A 16,594-nucleotide genomic window follows, 5' to 3' on the forward strand; every position below is an offset into this window, starting at 1 on the left:
TCTGATACGAGGTTTTCGTCAGATGCAAATAATAATAATAATAATAATAATGATGATGATGGCATTTGTTAAGCGCTTACTATGTGCAGAGCACTGTTCTAAGCGCTGGGGGGATAGAAGGTGATCAAGTTGCCCCATGCGGGGCTCACAATCTTAATCCCCATTTTTACAGATGAGGGAACTGAGGCTCAGAGAAGTTAAGTGACTTGCCCAAGGTCACACAGCAGTCATATGGTGGAGTCGGGATTCGAACCCATGACCTCTTACTCCAAAGCCCGGGCCCTTTCCACTGAGCCACGCTGCTTCTTTACATCCAACGATATTCCCCCCAACTTTAACGGTAAATGGAGGCCAATCTCATCCAGAGAATGGAGGTGTGAAGATGAGAAAGAGTAAGCGCTTAGTACAGTGCTAAGCGCTTAGTACAGTGCTCTGCACATAGTAAGCGCTCAATAAATACGATTGATGATGATGAACATAACTTTGGAGTAGAAGAAGACAGACAGAGTGCGTGGGAATGGGGAATTGGAAGCAGCGTGGCCTTGTAGTAAGAGCACGGGCTTGGGTGTCAGAGGACCCGGGTTCTACTCCCAGATCTCCCAACTGTTGCTGTGTGACCCTAGTCGGGTCACTCAACCTCTCTGTGCCTCAGTTATTTCATCTGGAAAATGAGATTTGAATCCTCCTCCCTCCAATTTAGACTGTGAGCCCCATCATCATCATCAATCGTATTTATTGAGCGCTTACTGTGTGCAGAGCACTGTACTAAACGCTTAAAAAATGGAATAATGATGTCATTTATTAAGCACTTACTACATGCAAAGCACTGTTCTAAGTGCTGGGAAGGTTACAAGGTGATCAGGTTGTCCCACGGGGGGCTCACAGTCTTAATCCCCATTTTACAGATGAGGTAACTGAGGCCCAGAGAAGTTAAGTGACTTGTCCAAAGTCACCCAGCTGACAAGTGGCGGAGCCGGGATTAGAACCCGTAATAATAATAATAATGGCATTTATTAAGCTCTTCCTATGTGCAAAGCACCGTTCTAAGCACTGGGGAGGTTACAGGATGATCAGGTTGTCCCACAGGGGGCTCGCAGTCAATCCCCATTTTCCAGATGAGGGAACTGAGGCGCAGAGAGAAGTGAGGTGACTTGTCCAAAGTCACACAGCTGACAAGTGGCGGAGCAGGGATTAGAACCCGCGACCTCTGACTCCCAAGCCCGGGCGCTTCCCGCTGAGCCACGCTACTTCTGATATTGGAAGTGATGCCTATAACAATAATAATAATAATAATAATGGCATTTATTAAGCGCTTACTATGTGCAAAGCACTGTTCTAAGCGCTGGGGAAGTTACAAGGTGATCAGGTTGTCCCACGGGGGGCTCACAGTCTTCATCCCCACTTTACAGATGAGGTAACTGAGGCCCGGAGAAGTGAGGTGACTTGCCCAAAGTCACACAGCTGACAATTGGCGGAGCCAGGATTTGAACCCATGACCTCTGACTCCAAAGCCCGGGCTCTTTTCCACTGAGCCACGTGGCTTCTCTACCACATGCTACCCCATGTGGTAGAGGGACTGTGTCCAACCTGATAAACTTGTATCTTCCTTGGTGCTTATAACGCTACCCGATACATAAAGTGAGCCCACTGTTGGGTAGGGACCGCCTCTCTATGTTGCCAACTTGTACTTCCCAAGCGCTTAGTCCGGTGCTCCGCACACGGTAAGCGCTCAATAAATACGATTGATGATGATAAAGTGCTTAACAAGTACCATTGCGCTTAGTACAGTGCACTGCACACAGTAAGTGCTAAATAAATGCGATTGAATGAATTGGAAAAAAGAAGGTGGAGTGGTGAGAAAACGGGAAGGAATCAGTTTCAGCTTTGTCTTCTTCTACTCACTATTCCGACATCTCACTTTCTTATCTTCTTTTCTTCCAGTCTGCCTCTTCCACACTTCGCTTGCCCCGACTCTCTAACTACACGTCTGATTGTTTTTCCTGACCGCATTTTCCCACTCGGTGGTTAGTCATCATCATCATCAACCATCAATCGTATTTATTGAGCGCTTACTATGTGCAGAGCACTGTACTAAGCGCTTGGGAAGTACAAGTTGGCAACCTATAGAGACGGTCCCTACCCAACAGTGGGCTCACAGTCTAAAAGGGGGAAACAGAGAACAAAACCAAACATACTAACAAAATAAAATAAATAGAATAGATAGGTACAAGTAAAATAAATAAATAAATAAATAAAGAGTAATAAATGCGTACAAACATATGTACATATATACAGGTGCTGTGGGGAAGGGAAGGAGGTAAGATGGGGGGGATGGAGGGGGGACGAGGGGGAGAGGAAGGAAGGGGCTCAGTCTGGGAAGGCCTCCTGGAGGAGGTGAGCTCTCAGCAGGGCCTTGAAGGGAGGAAGAGAGCTAGCTTGGCGGATGGGCAGAGGGAGGGCATTCCGGGCCCGGGGGAGGATGTGGGCCGGGGGTCGACGGCGGGACAGGCGAGAATGAGGCCTAACGGTGAGGAGATTAGTGGCAGAGGAGCGGAGGGTGTGGGCTGGGCAGTAGAAGGAGAGAAGGGAGGTGAGGTAGGAGGGGGCCAGGGGATGGATGGACAGCCTTGAAGCCCAGGGTGAGGAGTTTCTGCCTGATGCGTAGGTTGATTGGTAGCCACTGGAGATTTTTGAGGAGGGGAGTGATATGCCCAGAGCGTTAGTGCCAACGAAGCTTTGATTTGCCAAGTTAGCAGTGGCAGGCCGCTGACTCCTGGCCAACTTTCTGCCTCTGGCCCGGGACACCCTCCCTCCTCAAATCCAACAGATAATCACTCTCCCCCCTCTTATTGAAGGCACATTCATTCATTCAATCGTATTTATTGAGCGCTCACTGTGTACATCTCCTCCAAGAGGCCTTCCCAGACTAAGCCCCACTTCTCCTCATCTCCGACGCCCTTCTGGGTCACCCTGACTTATTCCCTTTCCCCTCCCCTTCCTTCATCATCATCATCAATCGTATTTATTGAGCGCTTACTATGTGCAGAGCACTGTACTAAGCACTTGGGAAGTACAAATTGGCAACATATAGAGACGGTCCTTACCCAACAGTGGGCTCACAGTCTAAAAGGGGGAGACAGAGAACAAAACCAAACATACTAACAAAACAGAATAGATATGTACAAGTAAAATAAATAGAGTAATAAATATGTACAAACATATATACAGGTATGCATATGCTTCAGCCCCAAAGCACTTACGCATATATCTGTAATTACATTTATTTGGATTGATGTCTGTCTCCCCGACTCTAGACTGTGAGCTTGTTGTGGGCAGGGAATGTCACTGTGTATTGTTGCAGTGTATTTTCCCAAGTGCTTAGTAGAGTGTTCTGCACACAGTAAGCACTTAATAAATACATTTGAAAGAATCATCATCATCATCATCATCATCAATCGTATTTATTGAGCGCTTACTATGTGCAGAGCACTGTACTAAGCGCTTGGGAAGTACGAGTTGGCAACATATAGAGACAGTCCCTACCCAACAGTGGGCTCACAGTCTAAAAGGGGGAGATAGAGAACAAAACCAAACATACTAACAGAATAAAATAAATAGAATAGATATGTACAAGTAAAATAAATAGAGTAATAAATATGTACAAACATATATACATATATACAGGTGTGCATATGCTACAGCCCCAAAGCACTTATGCATATATCTGTAATTACATTTATTTGGATTGATCATCAATCGTATTTATTGAGCGCTTACTATGTGCAGAGCACTGTACTAAGCGATTGGGAAGTACAAATTGACAACATATAGAGACAGTCCCTACCCAACAGTGGGCTCACAGTCTAAAAGGGGGAGACAGAGAACAAAACCAAACATACTAACAGAATAAAATAAATAGAATAGACATGTATAAGTAAAATAAATAGAGTAATAAATATGTACAAACATATATACATATATACAGGTATGCATATGCTTCAGCCCCAAAGCACTTATGCATATATCTGTAATTACATTTATTTGGATTGATGTCTGTCTCCCCGACTCTAGACTGTGAGCTTGTTGTGGGCAGGGACTGTCACTGTGTATTGTTGCAGTGTATTTTCCCAAGTGCTTAGCAGAGTGCTCTGCACACAGTAAGCACTTAATACGTTTGAAAGAATCATCATCATCATCATCAATCGTATTTATTGAGCGCTTACTATGTGCAGAGCACTGTACTAAGCACTTGGGAAGTACAAATTGGCAACATATAGAGACAGTCCCTACCCAACAGTGGGCTCACAGTCTAAAAGGGGGAGACAGAGAACAAAACCAAACATACTAACAGAATAAAATAAATAGAATAGATATGTACAAGTAAAATAAATGAATAGAGTAATAAATATGTACAAACATATATACATATATACAGGTATGCATATGCTTCAGCCCCAAAGCACTTATGCATATATCTGTAATTACATTTATTTGGATTGATGTCTGTCTCCCCGACTCTAGACTGTGAGCTTGTTGTGGGCAGGGAATGTCACTGTGTGTATTGTTGCAGTGTATTTTCCCAAGTGCTTAGTAGAGTGCTCTGCACACAGTAAGCACTTAATACGTTTGAAAGAATCATCATCATCATCATCATCAATCGTATTTATTGAGCACTGACTATGTGCAGAGCACTGTACTAAGCGCTTGGGAAGTACGAATTGGCAACATATAGAGACAGTCCCTACCCAATAGTGGGCTCACAGTCTAAAAGGAGGAGACAGAGAACAAAACCAAACATACTAACAGAATAAAAATAGAATAGATATGTACAAGTAAAATAAATAAATAGAGTAATAAATATGTACAAACATATATACATATATACAGGTATGCATATGCTTCAGCCCCAAAGCACTTATGCATATATCTGTAATTACATTTATTTGGATTGATCATCAATCGTATTTATTGAGCGCTTACTATGTGCAGAGCACTGTACTAAGCGTTTGGGAAGTACAAATTGGCAACATATAGAGACAGTCCCTCCCCAACAGTGGGCTCACAGTCTGAAAGGGGAAGACGGAGAACAAAACCAAACATACTAACAGAATAAAATAAATAGAATAGATATGTACAAGTAAAATAAATAAATAAATAGGGTAATGAATATGTACAAACATATATACATATATACAGGTATGCATATGCTTCAGCCCCAAAGCACTTATGCATATGTCTGTAATTACATTTATTTGGATTGATGTCTGTCTCCCCGACTCTAGACTGCGAGCTTGTTGTGGGCAGGGAATGTCAGTGTGTGTATTGTTGCAGTGTATTTTCCCAAGTGCTTAGTAGAGTGCTCTGCACACAGTAAGCCCTTAATAAATACGTTTGAAAGAATCATCATCATCATCAACATCATCAATCGTATTTATTGAGCGCTGACTGTGTGCAGAGCACTGTACTAAGCGCTTGGGATGTACAAATTGGCAACACATAGAGACAGTCCCTACCCAACAGTGGGCTCACAGTCTAAAAGGGGGAGACAGAGAACAAAACCAAACATACTAACAGAATAAAATAAATAGAATTGATATGTACAAGTAAAATAAATAAATAGAGAAATAAATACGTACAAACATATATACATATATACAGGTATGCATATGCTTCAGCCCCAAAGCACTTATGCATATATCTGTAATTACATTTATTTGGATTGATGTCTGTCTCCCCGACTCTAGACTGTGAGCTTGTTGTGGGCAGGGAATGTCACTGTGTGTATTGTTGCAGTGTATTTTCCCAAGTGCTTAGTAGAGTGCTCTGCACACAGTAAGCACTTAATACATTTGAAAGAATCATCATCATCATCATCAATCGTATTTATTGAGCGCTTACTGTGTGCAGAGCACTGTACTAAGCGCTTGGGAAGTACAGGTTGGCAACATATAGAGACAGCCCCTACCCAACAGTGGGCTCACAGTCTAAAAGGGGGAGACAGAGAACAAAACCAAACATACTAACAGAATAAAATAAATAGAATAGATATGTACAAGTAAAATAAATAAATAAACAAACAAACAAACAAACAAACAAACAAATAAATAAATAAATAATGAATAAATAAAGAATGAGTGAGTGATTTGCCTTTCATCAGAGGAAATATCCTAGCCATCCTATGACTCTAGGAGTTCCACACCTTTCCCCTCTTTCCCTTCACACCCGTTTTCTGCAGCTTCTCCCCCAAATCTTCTATCTCCTAAAATACTTGTCTTACATTTCATTCTTATCCCCCAGTCTTACTATGGTCTGAAAAATTTCTACTGATCATAGACCGATTCCTGGCCGTCTCTTCCTCTTCACTTATCACCAAGACGTGGTTCTACCACTACCCAATCATAAGCTTCTGAACTGTAACCCATGGCCTGGTGGCCATATGTTGCCAACTTGTACTTCCCAAGCGCTTAGTACAGTGCTCTGCACACAGTAAGAGCTCAATAAATACGATTGATTGATGATTGATTGGTGGATCGAGTATGGGCCCAGGAGTCAGGCCACTTGTCTTACAGAGAAGCAGCGTGGCTCAGTGGAAAGAGGCCGGGCTTTGAAGTCAGAGGTCACGGGTTCAAATCCCTGCTCCACTACTTGTCAGCTGGGTGACTTTGGAAAAGTCACTTAACTTCTCTGGGCCTTAGTTACCTCATCTGTAAAATGGGGATTAAGACTGTGAGCCCCCCGTGGGACAACCTGAGCACCTTGTAACCTCCCTACCGCTTAGAACAGTGCTTTGCACATAGTAAGCACTAAATAAATACCATTATTATTATTGTCTGTTGTGCGGCCTTGGGCGAGTCACTTCACTTCTCTGGGCCTTAGTTACCTCATCTGTAAAATGGGGATGAAGACTGTGAGCCCCCCGTGGGACAATCTGATCACCTTGTAACCTCCCCAGCGCTTAGAACAGTGCTTTGCACATAGTAAGCCCTTAATAAATACCATTATTATTATTGTCTGTTGTGTGGCCTTGGGCGAATCACTTCACTTCTCTGGGCCTCAGTTCCCTCGTCTATAAAATGAGGATTGTGAGCCCTCTGCGGGGCAAGGACTGTGTCCAACCTGATTCGCTTGCATCTACCCCAGCACTTAGTACAGTTCCTGGCACATCATCATCATCATCATCAATCGTATTTATTGAGCACTTACTGTGTGCAGAGCACTGGACTAAGCGCTTGGGAAGTACAAGTTGGCAACCTATAGAGACAGTCCCTACCCAATAGTGGGCTCACAGTCTAAAAGGGGGAGACAGAGAACAAAACCAAACATCCTAACAAAATAAAATAAATAGAATAGATATGTACAAGTAAAATAAATAAATAGAGTAATAAATATGTACAAACATATATCCATATATACAGGTGCTGTGGGGAAGGGAAGGAGGTAAGATGGGGGGATGAAGAGGGGGACAAGGGGGAGAGGAAGGAGGAAGGAGAGGCACATAGTAAGTGCTTAACAAATGCCATTATTCCTTTGACTGTACGTTCATGGTGGACAGGGAATGTGTCTGTTTACTGTTCTATTGCACTCCCCCAAGCACTTAGTACAGTGCTCTGCACACAGTAAGCACTTCATAAATACAACTGAAAGAACTGAATGAATCCCTGCCCAAAGATTCTCTCCTCTCCTCCAGGCACTGACCCACTCACTCTACCTGTCGCCCGCTTTCGCCACCTCCTGAAGTTCCCACCAATCCTCCCTTCCCTTTATGCTAGTCAGTCCGTCAGTCAATCATACTTATTGAGCACTTACCATGGGCAGAGCACTGTACTAAGTGCTTGGGAGAGTACAATAGAGCAATAAACAATAATACGCTAAAGAACATGACTTCAACTCTTCAACTTCACGCCCTTGCCACCAAACTCAACTCAATAACTCAACTCACTCTCACACGACCAGTCCCCAGCCGTGGATCCAAGATTGCCAAGATCCGCCCTTTCCTCTCCATCCCAACCGCTACCCTGCTCATTCAAGCTCTCATCCTATCCCGTCTGGACTACTGCATCAGCCTTCTCTCTGATCTCCCATCCTCGTGTCTCTCCCCACTTCAATCCATACTTCATGCTGCTGCCCGGATTGTCTTTGTCCAGAAACGCTCTGGGCATATTACTCCCCTCCTCAAAAATCTCCAGTGGCTACCAATCAATCTGCGCATCAGGCAGAAACTCCTCACCCTGGGCTTCAAGGCTGCCCATCCCCTCGCCCCCTCCTACCTCACCTCCCGTCTCTCCTTCTCCAGCCCAGCCCGCACCCTCCGCTCCTCTGCCGCTAATCTCCTCACCGTACCTCGTTCTCGCCTGTCCCACCGTCGACCCCCGGCCCACGTCATTCCCCGGGCCTGGAATGCCCTTCCCCACAGCACCTGTATATGTGTATATATGTGTGTACATATTTATTACTCTATTTATTTATTTATTTATTTTACTTGTACATGTCTATTCTATTTATTTTATTTTGTTGGTATGTTTGGTTTTGTTCTCTGTCTCCCCCTTTTAGACTGTGAGCCCACTGTTGGGTAGGGACTGTCTCTAGATGTTGCCAACTTGTGCTTCCCAAGCACTTAGTACAGTGCTCTGCACACAGTAAGTGCTCAATAAATACAATTGATGATGATGATGATGATGATCGGTCATCTCACAGATCACGTCCATGGATCCTACATTCGTGCAGAGGAATGCTGCTCTTGGAAATCCTGGCTCCGGGCCAACTTCTTCCACTTCCAATTTATTGTGACCGGCCATAATTCAACTCCTTTTAGCTCCCCAGTCCTTTCCAATTATGCCAAACCTTTAACAGCCTCATATCCCCTTAACCCCTTTATACCACCAATTACTTCGATGGTAAAATAAGTCTTCCTAATTTTCCCAAGAACTTCTAAGACCTAACCATGCTACTACCTCCTACTCCCCTTTCTTCTCCCATTAGACCATAAGCTCGTTATGTGCAGAGAACGTGTCCACTAATTTTTTGTATTGTACTCTCCCAAGCTATTAGTACAGAAAATCAATCAATCAGTCATATTTACTGAGCGCTTACTGTGTGCAGAGCACTGGTCTAAGCGCTTGGGAAGTACAAGGTGGCAACATATAGCGATAGTCCCTACCCAACAGTGGGCTCACAGTCTGGAAGTCTAGAAAAGCGGCGCGGCTTAGTGGAAAGAGCCCGGGGTTGGGAGTCAGAGGTTGTAGGTTCTAATCCTGGCTCCGCCACTTGTCTGCTGCGTGACTTTCGGCATGTCACTTAACTTCTCTGTGCTTTAGTTCCCTCATTTGTAAAATGGGGAATAAGACTTTGAGCCCCCCCGTGGGACAACCTGATAACCTTGTATCTACCCCAGCGCTTAGAATGGTGCTTGGCACATAGTAAGTGCTTAACAAATGCTATTATTATTATTATAGTACTTTGCACATAGTAGGCGCTCAGAAAATACCATTGATTGGTTCTCCTTCCCAGCTGTTTCTCTAGGAAAGTATTCCACCTGCTGTCTAAATCCACTCCCTCTTGCTATGCATCTGACTGCATTGCCATTTGCCTCTTAAAAGCACTTATTCACACTCTCCTTCCCTCTCTTGATGTTCCCTTCCATCTCTCACTCACAGATCAATCAGTCGATATTTATTGAGCACCTACTGCGTGTAGACCTCTTACTAAGTGCTTACGAGAGTACATTAGAAGTAGTATATATCCTGTAGACTGTAAACTCCACGGGGCAGGGTTCATGTCCACCAACTGTACTGTACTTACTTCAGTGTACTGCACACGGTAAATTCTCAGAAAATCCAGCCCTCATAGATTTTACAATCTAGACAGACACTAAAATAAATTACAGGGAATATGCCCGTTTATTGTTACATTGTACTCTCCCAAGAGCTTAGTGAGAAGCAGCGTGGCTCAGTGGAAAGAGCCCGGGCTTTGGAATCAAAGGTCATGGGTTCAAATCCCAGGTCTGCCAATTGCCTGCTGTGTGACTTTGGGCAAGTCACTTCACTTCTCTGTGCCTCAGTTCCCTCATCTGTAAAATGGGGATTAAGACTGTGAGATCCTCCATAGGACAACCTGATCACCTTGTAACTTCCCCAGTGCTTAGAACAGCACATAGTAAGTGCTTAATAAATGCCATCAGCATTATTATTACAGTGCTTTGCACACAGTAAGCGCTCAATACATGACTGAATGAATTACAGGAAGCAGTAGGTTATATGAGACATATGCATAAAGACTATGGGGGTAATCATCATCATCAATCGTATTTATTGAGCGCTTACTGTGTGCAGAGCACTGTACTAAGCGCTTGGGAAGGACAAGTTGGCAACATATAGAGACAGTCCCTACCCAACAATGGGCTCACCGTCTAAAAGGTAATGAGTATTTAAGTTTTTTGATGGCATGGAAGTGAAGTGATTGGGGGTTATCAAGTGGGAGATTTAGAAATTAATCAGGGAAGGCTTCCTGGAAGAGAGATGATTTCAGAAGGGCTTTGAAGAAGGGGAGAATAGAAGTAGTAGTGGTAGTAGTAATGGAATTTATGAAGTGACTTTGTACAGGGTACTGTACAAAGAATGGGGGAAAAATACATAGTCAAAAATTAGACATGTTCCCTGGCCCTCAAGGGGCTCATAACCTAAAAATGAGGGAGAGGATCGGGTGCAGGCGACAGGCACCCAAGGAAGGATGAAACAATGAAACCCCTAAAATAACATAAAAGAGAAGGGCCTCAGTTACCTCATCTGTAAGATGGGGATTGGGACTGTGAGCCCCACGTGGGACAACCTGATCACTTTGTACCCCCCCAGTGCTTGGAACAGTGCTTTGCACATAGTAAGTGCTTAACAAATGTCATCATTACTATTATTATTACACTCAGGGTTTATTCACTGAATCCCTTTTATTATTATTATAAATAATCAGGTTGGACACCATCTCTGTCCTACATAGGGTTCACGGCCTAAATAAAAGGAAGAACAGATTTCTAGACTGTGAGCCCACTGTTGGGTAGGGACCGTCTCTATATGTTGCCAACTTGTACTTCCCAAGCGCTTAGTACAGTGCTCTGCACACAGTAAGCGCTCAATAAATACGATTGATTGATTGATTGATTGACCGTCTCTATATGTTGCCAACTTTTACTTCCCAAGTGCTCAGTACAGTGCTCTGCACACAGTAAGCGCTCAATAAATATGATTGATTGATTGATTGATTGACCGTCTCTATATGTTGCCAACTTTTACTTCCCAATTGCTTAGTACAGTGCTCTGCACACAGTAAGTGCTCAATAAATACGATTGAATGAATGAATGAAAGGGCAACGGTGTATACAACAAGAGAGACAAGGCACTGTGCCTACAAGAGTAGGGTTTCGAGCTTCTCAATAAATACAACGGATTGAGTCCAACTTTCACACCGTCTGCAGTCCAAGTTACGGCAATAGCCATGGCCACAGTCTTCCCAACATCTGGCCAGTTGGGCAGGCCTCATTTTTATTTGACGTATTTATTAGGGTATTTGTTAAGCACTTACTATGCGTCAAGCTCTGTTCTAAGCAACGGGGGAGATCCAAGTTTAGCAGGTTGGACACAGACTCTGTCATTCTCCATCTCCCCACTCCTCAAGAACCTCCACTGGTTGCCCATCCACCTCCCCATCAAACAGAAACTCCTCACCATGACTAGCTTTTAAAGAACTCAATAATCTCCTTGCCCCCTCCTACCTTACTTCCTTGATTCCCTACTACAGCCCAGCCCGCACACTTTGCTCCTTTAATTCCATCCCACTCACTGTACTTCGGTCTCGTCTATCTCGCTGCTGGACCTGTCGCCCACATCCCGCGTCCGCCCTTTTTCACAGCCAACGGACATCCACTCTTATCACCTTCAAAGCCTTATTAAAATCACCTCTCCTCCAAGAGACCTTCCCCAATTAATCCCGCGTTTCCTCTTCTCCCCCTCCTTTCTGTGTCACCCTTGCACTTGGATTTTACACCCTTTATTCATCCCCTCCCTCAGCCCCAGAGCTCTTATGTGTATGACCATAATTTACTTATATTAATTTCTGTCTCCCCCTCTAGACTGTAAGCTTGTTGTGGGTGGGGGACGTGTCTACAAATATAATTTTGTTATAGCATGCTCTCCCTTGTACTTAGTACAGTGCTCTGAGTAGATACTCAATAAATATGGTCGATTGATTGATTGATGGGGCTCACGGCCTATTGGGGACAGGGGCACAGGTATCATTGCCCCCTCACCATTCTGGCTGGAGAGAGAGTAGAGAGCTGTGATATGTTGGATAGGAAGGGGGAAAAGGTCTGATGCAGGAGAGGCAGCGTGGCTCAGTGGAAAGAGCCCGGGCTTTGGAGTCAGAGGTCATGGGTTCAAATCCCAACTCTACCACGTCTGCTGTGTGACCTTGAGAAAGTCACTTAAATTCTCTGAGCCTCAATTACCTCATCTGTAAAATGGGGATTAAGACTGTGAGCCCCACATGGGACAACCTCATCACCTTGTATCCCCCCCCAGCGCTTAGAACAGTGCTTTGCACATAGTAAGCACTTAACAAATACCATTATTAATATTATTGTTAGGAGAGATGAGAATGAAGTAGCAGTGAATACGCTGGCTTAAAAGGAATAAAACATGCGAGCTGGGATGTAATCGGAGAGCAGGAAGAGAGCTGATTGAATACCTTTAAGCCAAAGGTCCAGATTCTCTGCTTTACGCAAAGGGAAGTATGCAACGAGGTTTTTAAGGAGTGGGAAGATGGGCACAGAACATTTTAGAAGAGTGATTCGGACAGAAGACTAAAATCTGGATGGGAGAGAGGCGAGGGTAGAGGCTGGAGGCATGGAGGTCAGAGAGGAGGCTGACCCAAGTTATGTTATTAATTATTAATTGTATTTATTGAGCGCTTACCGTGTGCAAAGCATGTGAAAAATGCCTGATCAGATGGAGAGGAAAGATGCATCCTGGTGTTGGAAGGCACCATATTTTCTTCCTTCCTAAACCATGCTGCCTTCTTCTCTGTTCTTCAGTCCTCTCTTTAGGCCTCTTTGTGCCTTAGGTCACGTGCCAGTCTCTCAAATTAATGTGTCCACCTCTAAACTGCAAGCTCCTTGTGGACAGGGATAATATCTATCAATTCTATTGTATTGTTCTCGCACAGGTGCTTATTACAGTGCTCTGCACAAGATAAGTGCTCAAGAAATATTAATGATTGCTTGATTGAACTCAGCCAAGCACTTATACAGTGCCCTGGCCAGAATAAGAGCTCAATAAATACTACCGATTTTGATCTCCAACAGCAGAACTAGTGCTCCAAGAGCACTTCTCACCAGGCCCCGACTTCCAGGCACTGGCAAGGGCGGAGAGCAATGGGATTTAGTAGAAGACGGAATACGGTGGGAAACGCCCCGGAGGAATCAAAGATGACACCGAGGTGGTGAGAATCTGAGACGGGGAGGCTGTTTGTTTCACGGGTCCTAGGCAGGGAATGTGTCTGGTTATTGCGATATTGTACTCTCCCAAGAGTACAGTGCTCTGCACACAGTAAGCGCTCAATAAATACGATTAAATGAATGAATGAATTCACACAAAAGGTAGGAGGTGGACAAGTTTCCCCCAAGAAGGTGGTCTTCCCAGGATTCCCATCATCTGTGAGCCTGGCCCCGTTGTCCCATCCGTGCCCATCTCTTTGGGGCAGGGAGAAGGGATCAAAGGGGTAAAGCCCAAGAGGATCCAGCAGCAGGTTCTTTATTCGGCAGTTTCCATCAAATTTCTGCCTCACTCTGCAATCCCCCCATAATAGAGTCCCGTAAATAGAAACTGTCTGAAGTTGTGCCATGCCCAGAATTCCTTGCACGGTCGTGGCTTCCCCTCAAATCATCGGTCTCGCAGAAGCTGATTTCTGTAATTGTGAGATCACCCCCTTTTCCTCAGTCCATTTCCCAGGGGAATCTTGGCTCTGCCCGCAACATGAAATTTCATCTCTCAGGACACTATCTGGGTAAAAACACTTTTACTGACACAAAGTTACCCGCTGCAGTACACTTATTGACAACCACGGGAAAGAGGGTGGTCCTAATTAATGGGGGGACTTGAGTGGATTGCCAATTCTGCCTTTGCCATTTTTCTTTATGGATTGGCTTCTGTGGTGCTCTGTATGCTACTTCAGATGTGGCATAGCTGTGGGGGAAAAAGAGGTATAAAGAGGTTTAAAGTGCTGACTACTAATGAGCTATTAAAATATCATAGAGTGGATTTCTTCATCTCTTATAGACTATCACTAACCATCACTAGAGTAAATTACTTACTGTAGTTGTTTTCTGACCACAAAGCCCTAATGACACTGGCCTATGAATTTACAAATACACTCCAGAACCTTCTAAAAGAGAAGCTGTGGCTGGAACTAGTGTTGTATAAATAATAATAAGACCGTAAATAATAATAATAATAATAATGATGGCATTTGTTAAGCGCTTACTATGTGCAGAGCACTGTTCTAAGCGCTGGGGGGGATACAAGGTGAGCAAGTTGTCCCACGTGGGGCTCACAGTCTTAATCCCCACTTTACAGATGAGGGAACTGAGGCTCAGAGAAGTCAAGTGACTTGCCCAAGGCCACACAGCAGACATGTGGCGGAGCCGGGATTCAAACCCATGACCTCTGACTCCAAAGCCCGGGCTCTTTCCAATGAGCCACGCTGCTTCTCCTAAGCTCCTTGTGGGTAAGGAACGTGTCTACCAACTCTGAAATATTGTACTCTCTCAAGCGCTTAGTACAGCGCACAGCAAATGCTCAATAGTTATTTGATGATGATGATAATTATAATAATTGTGGTATCTGTTAAGCGCTTACGATGTGCCAAGCCCTGAATTAAGCATTAGGGTAGATACAGGATAATCTGGCCAGATATAGTGAACGTGTTTGTCAGATCTGATTATTTTATATCTACCCCAGCACATAGACCGTTTGGGACTTATATGTTTGTACATATTTATTACTCTATTTATTTATTTATTTTACTTGTACATATCTATTCTATTTATTTTATTTTGTTAGTATGTTTGGTTTTGTTCTCTGTTTCCCCCTTTTAGACTGTGAGCCCACTGTTGGGTAGGGACTGCCTCTATATGTTGCCAACTTGTACTTCCCAAGCGCTTAGTACAGTGCTCTGCACACAGTAAGCGCTCAATAAATATGATTGATTGATTGATTGCCTGCATACCATTATTATTTATACATATCATAATATGGGGAAAGGTGTGAATGTGGACTCTAGCTAGGTGTTCTGATCATCTTGAATGAAATGCAACTGGATGAGGATATTTAATGCCCCCATCAATACTGTTATTAAAAAATGATGCATCGTTACAAATTCTAATCTGTGCAGCTCCTTCATAAAAGAGAAAAATGATATAATCACAGCCCCTCAACTGCAGAAATCTGTCACCTGTGTTCTTCAGTTTTCAAGTGTTGAACTTTCTATTTTCTATATCATGCAAGTAATAATAATAATAGTACTTGTTAAGCACTTACTATGTGCCAAGCACTCTTCTAAGCACTGGAGAAGATACAAGTTCATCGAGTAGGTCATATGCAGCCTACAGCATACAGGACAGTTGGTTCCAACCAGGAATGTGGCTTAATGGAAACAGCGCAGACCGATTGACAGCCAGAAGATGCGGGTTCTAGATCTGGCTCTGCCGCTTGCCTGGTGTGTGACCTTCACTCCGGGCCTCCGTTTCATCACAGTAAGCGCTTAACAAATACCATCATTATTATTATTATTATTATCATCTTCCAAATGGGGAGAAAATACCTGTTCTCCCTCCTTCTTCGACCGTGAGCCTTAAGTGGGATAGGGATTGGGTCCGATATGATTATCTGGATTCCACCCAAGTGCTTAGCAATAGAAAAATAGAAAGTTCAACACTTGAAAACTGAAGAACACAGGTGACAGATTTCTGCAGTTGAGGGGCTGTGATTATATCATTTTTCTCTTTTATGAAGGAGCTGCACGGATTAGAATTTGTAACTTATTATTAGTGAAACAAGATAAGGACGGGCCAGCTGGTGAACCCTTTCCTCAGCTCTACTGAGCCTGGCTCCAGATCAGGCTTGAAGAGTCCGCCCTGCTGCCCGGATCGACGGGTAATAATAGTAAAATAATTGTGGTGTTTGTTAAGCACTTATTGTGTGCCAGGCACTGTAATAATAATAATAATAATAATAATAATAATAATAAGCAAATAGGGTAGGGCACAGTCTCTGTCCCACGTGGGGCTCACAGTCTCCATCCCCCATTTTATAGATGAGTTAACTGAGACGCAGAGAAGTGAAGTGACTTGCCTAAGGCCCTGTAACAGACAAGTGGCAGAGCGGGGATTAGAACCCGTGACCTTCTGACTCCCAAGCACATTCTCTAACCATTAGGCTATGTTGCTTTGGCAGGGTGGTGAAGATCCAGGCCGCTTATCAAAGGCAGGGAAAGGGTAGGCCCCACGGCTGGTGATCTCCACAGGGAAGAGCATGGGCCCCACTGTATATGT

The 16,594-nt window shown here is 44.0% G+C and overlaps 1 protein-coding gene across 1 annotated transcript in view; it reads right to left on the reverse strand.

Annotated features, from left to right (window-relative positions):
• AKNAD1 (AKNA domain containing 1) overlaps positions 1-16,594 on the reverse strand; it is a 56,259-nt gene that overhangs the window by 8,179 nt on the left and 31,486 nt on the right. The window lies entirely within an intron of this gene.

Source organism: Tachyglossus aculeatus, chromosome 4 (assembly GCF_015852505.1).
Source record: "Tachyglossus aculeatus isolate mTacAcu1 chromosome 4, mTacAcu1.pri, whole genome shotgun sequence".
NCBI classification, from domain to species: domain Eukaryota; kingdom Metazoa; phylum Chordata; class Mammalia; order Monotremata; family Tachyglossidae; genus Tachyglossus; species Tachyglossus aculeatus.